This window comes from Scyliorhinus torazame, chromosome 6, assembly GCF_047496885.1.
Source record: "Scyliorhinus torazame isolate Kashiwa2021f chromosome 6, sScyTor2.1, whole genome shotgun sequence".
Lineage (NCBI taxonomy): Eukaryota > Metazoa > Chordata > Chondrichthyes > Carcharhiniformes > Scyliorhinidae > Scyliorhinus > Scyliorhinus torazame.
In genome coordinates this window covers 286,458,072-286,462,606 of record NC_092712.1, presented here as the reverse complement: position 1 = coordinate 286,462,606, position 4,535 = coordinate 286,458,072, and the positions used below count along the sequence as shown (strand labels likewise).

The following is a 4,535-nucleotide window of genomic DNA, read 5'->3' as shown; positions in this document are numbered from 1 at the left end:
ATAATAAAATAGCAAAGACAAACTGCATATTCAAAATAATATAAAAACTCCCGTGGATGTAGAATTCACAGTTGGGATTCCAATATTAAGTCTCTGCAAAACTGGACTAGTCGGCATTCCTTAATAAAAACAGAAAATGCTGGATAAACTCAGCAGGTCCGGCTGCCATTCCATTCTACAGAACTGAGGAGCGGTAGAAATGTAATGAATTATATAGTTGGAGAGTCCATGGACTCGAAAAGTTGGCTCTGTGACTCTCTCCACAGATGCTGTCAGACCTGCTAAGTTTATCCAGCGTTTTCTGTTTTTAATTCAGATTTCCAGCATCTGCAGTACTTTGCTTTTATTTCAGCATTTCTTAACCGTACATGAGAGTTTGCTACATAGCTAAACATGTAGATTACTGTCGCTTCTGCTTCTACTTACCACAGACTAATATCCAATATTGGTGTGGTTGGCACTAGCTACATCAATGGCCTAGTGATATGTAATGGTTTCAGATAAACTGAAAGCTGATCTCTGACTCCCCAAGATACACTTCCAAAATTGTTTAAGTGCCTTTAAAAAACAGCAACAAAAAATATGCCTCTTTTACCTGATCGGCATGGAAATGTCACAGATTATGGTTTAGCTTCTTGGAAACCGTCTCCATGAAAATGACACTGAGAAAATTTCCAAGTTCAATATAAACAACCACCAAACAGCTGCTGAAACCAATCTAATTGACAAAGTCCCTCTCAAACCAGCCAGCAGTGCAAACTGGTAAATGTGGATGCAGTTTAGGGTGCTTGTACATTGTCTCACTCTTACTTACTTAAAGAGACTTATCAATTGTTTCCAATAGGCTTTTAATTGCACCCAGTTTTAACTCCAAAGACAGAACAAGGAAAATACAGAGCCAAGAAAAAATATACACTAAAATTGCAATTTGCATCAACCATGTCCTGGAAAATAAATTAACATGAGCTGCAAGTTGGATTTACTGTTGTTTCAGAAATATGGAAAATTACTTTCTTTTTAAAAAGGGTGATGCCTAAAGTAAGATTCTCCAAGTGTGACAGGTGAGGTCATTCCTGTTCGCCCTTCGGAGGTGTCGCTGCTGCACAAATGAAGCTTCGCTAGGGGGCAACCTAACGAATTGGCTTGGCACACGCCTTCATTCCCTGGTGTAAAACGTTTTAAGGCTAAAAAAAAATGATGCGGCCGGAGACTTTCTCTGATAGCTGCCACCAGTGGTCACAAATGCAAAAAATGGGTAAACAGTAAAGTTGGGTGGGAAAAATAAATAGCAGGCACCGCTGGGATTCGAACCCAGGATCTCCTGTTTACTAGACAGGCGCTTTAACCAACTAAGCCACGGCGCCGCGGCAGTGCTCTGGCTCCAAGGCTACAAAACACTGACACACGGCTGGAGTTCCTTCCTGACTCGCAGATTGTTTTTTGTGGAGGGCGGGGAAGGAGGAGAGGAGTATCTACCGCGTTGCTTTTTTTAAAGAAGTCCCGATGGCAGAGCGGCGGGCCCTTTGCATATTTAATATTTGCAACCCCCCCCCCCCGGGATGCGGGTAATATGACAGCGGGGGGGAGGGGGGGAAATAAGACCTGGAGCACGCGCGGCTCCTCCGGGCCAGGCGCACGCGCAGCTCCGGGCCCGGCACCCGCGGAACCCGGTGTGTCAAGCGGGCCCTGGTCACGTGACCAGTTTCTGAATGGAACTCGCGCGCGAGGGCGGGCGGTCAGGCTAATCGCTACACAGCCCATTGATCCGCACTGTCCCCACCTGCTGAATCAGCATCCCCATTGCACAAGAGGTGTACAAAATTATGAAGGACATAGAAAGGAAGAAACTTTCCCTCCCTCCCTGGGGGGGGAAGGGGGGGCGGGGTCAATGACCAGGCGGTGTAGGTTTAAGGCTGGAGATTTAGGGCGGGATTTGAGGAAAGACTTTTTCACCCAGAGAGGGTGGTGGTAATCGGGAGCTCGCTGCCCGAAAGGGTGTCGGAGGCCGGGACCCACCCGCACAAAATTCAAGAAGTGTTGAGATGAACCCTCGAAACGCCACAGCACACAGGGGCCATGGGAAATGGGATGGCAGTAGCTAGGCGCTTGAAGGCCAGCATAGACACGATGGGCTGAAGGGCCTCTTTCTATGACGCCGCAACAGCACAATAATCTGGAATTGTGAAACAAAAAAAAAGTTGGAAACATTCAGCTGGTCATAGAACATAGAACGATACAGCGCAGTACAGGCCCTTCGGCCCACAATGTTGCACCGAAACAAAAGCCATCTAACCTACACTATGCCATTATCATCCATATGCTTATCCAATAAACTTTTAAATGCCCTCAATGTTGGCGGGTTCACTACTGTTGCAGGTAGGGCATTCCACGGCCTCACCACTCTTTGCGTAAAGAACCTACCTCTGACCTCTGTCCTATATCTATTACCCCTCAGTTTAAAGCTATGTCCCCTCGTGCCAGCCATTTCCATCCGCAGGAGAAGGCTCTCACTGTCCACCCTATCTAACCCCCTGATCATTTTGTATGCCTCTATTAAGTCTCCTCTTAACCTTCTTCTCTCCAACGAAAACAACCTCAAGTCCATCAGCCTTTCCTCATAAGATTTTCCCTCCATACCAGGCAACATCCTGGTAAATCTCCTCTGCACCCGCTCCAAAGCGTCCACGTCCTTCCTATAATGCGGTGACCAGAACTGTACGCAATACTCCAAATGCGGCCGTACCAGAGTTTTGTACAGCTGCAACATGACTTCATGACTCCGGAACTCAATCCCTCTACCAATAAAGGCCAACACTCCATAGGCCTTCTTCACAACCCTATCAACCTGGGTGGCAACTTTCAGGGATCTATGTACATGGATACCTAGATCCCTCTGCTCATCCACACTTCCAAGTACTTTACCATTAGCCAAATATTCCGCATTCCTGTTATTCCTTCCAAAGTGAATCACCTCACACTTCTCTACATTAAACTCCATTTGCCACCTCTCAGCCCAGCTCTGCAGCTTATCTATGTCCCTCTGTAACCTGCTACATCCTTCCACACTGTCGACAACACCACCGACTTTAGTGTCGTCTGCAAATTTACTCACCCACCCTTCTGCGCCTTCCTCTAGGACATTGATAAAAATGACAAACAGCAACGGCCCCAGAACAGATCCTTGTGGTACGCCACTTGTAACTGAACTCCATTCTGAACATTTCCCATCAACCACCACCCTCTGTCTTCTTTCAGCTAGCCAATTTCTGATCCACATCTCTAAATCACCCTCAATCCCCAGCCTCCGTATTTTCTGCAATAGCCTACCGTGGGGAACCTTATCAAACGCTTTACTGAAATCCATATACACCACATCAACTGCTCTACCCTCGTCTACCTGTTCAGTCACCTTCTCAAAGAACTCAATAAGGTTTGTGAGGCATGACCTACCCTTCACAAAGCCATGCTGACTATCCGTGATCATATTATTCCTATCTAGATGATTATAAATCTTGTCTCTTATAATCCCCTCCAAGACTTTACCCACTACAGACGTGAGGCTCACCGGTCTATAGTTGCCGGGGTTGTCTCTGCTCCCCTTTTTGAACAAAGGGACCACATTTTCTATCCTCCAGTCCTCTGGCACTATTCCTGTAGCCAATGATGACATAAAAATCAAAGCCAAAGGTCCAGCAATCTCTTCCCTGGCCTCCCAGAGAATCCTAGGATAAATCCCATCAGGCCCTGGGGACTTATCTATTTTCAGCCTGTCCAGAATTGCCAACACCTCTTCCCTACGTACCTCAATGCCATCTATTCTAATAGCCTGGGTCTCAGCATTCTCCTCCACAACATTATCTTTTTCCTGAGTGAATACTGACGAAAAATATTCATTTAGTATCTTGCCTATCTCTTCAGACTCCACACACAACTTCCCATCCCTGTCCTTGACTGGTCCTACTCTTACCCTAGTCATTCGCTTATTCCTGTCATACCTATAGAAAGCTTTTGGGTTTTCCTTGATCCTACCTGCCAAATACTTCTCATGTCCCCTCCTTGCTCGTCTTAGCTCTCTCTTTAGATCCTTCCTCGCTACCTTGTAACTATCCATCGCCCCAACTGAAACTTCACACCTCATCTTCACATAGGCCTCCTTCTTCCTCTTAACAAGAGATTCCACTTCTTTGGTAAACCACGGTTCCCTCGCTCTACGCCTTCCTCCCTGCCTGACCGCAGGTACATGTGTGAGTTTGTCTTTCTTTTATTTAACCTTTTTGACCAAAGGTTATATCCAAAACATTAGCTTGCTTTTTTGTATTTATGGCCATTGACTGATTAGAAAGGATACAGGAAAATGTGGTGAGTTGGATCCAAAATTGGCTCAGCCACTGGAAACAAAGGGGAATGATGTGTGTTTTTTGCGAATGGAAAGTAGTTTCCAGTGGTGATCCACAGGGCTCAGTGTTGGAGCCCATGTTGTTTGCTGTATATATTAATGATTTGGACTTAAATGTGGGAGGCATGATTGGGAAGTT

General features: G+C 46.0%; 1 non-coding gene across 1 annotated transcript; it reads right to left on the bottom strand.

Moving 5' to 3' along the window:
- Positions 1–1,290: 1,290 nt before the first annotated feature.
- trnat-agu (transfer RNA threonine (anticodon AGU)) lies at positions 1,291–1,364 on the bottom strand. The gene has a single exon. It is a non-coding gene; the product is annotated as a tRNA-Thr (tRNA).
- Between the last annotated feature and the right edge of the window lie 3,171 nt (positions 1,365–4,535).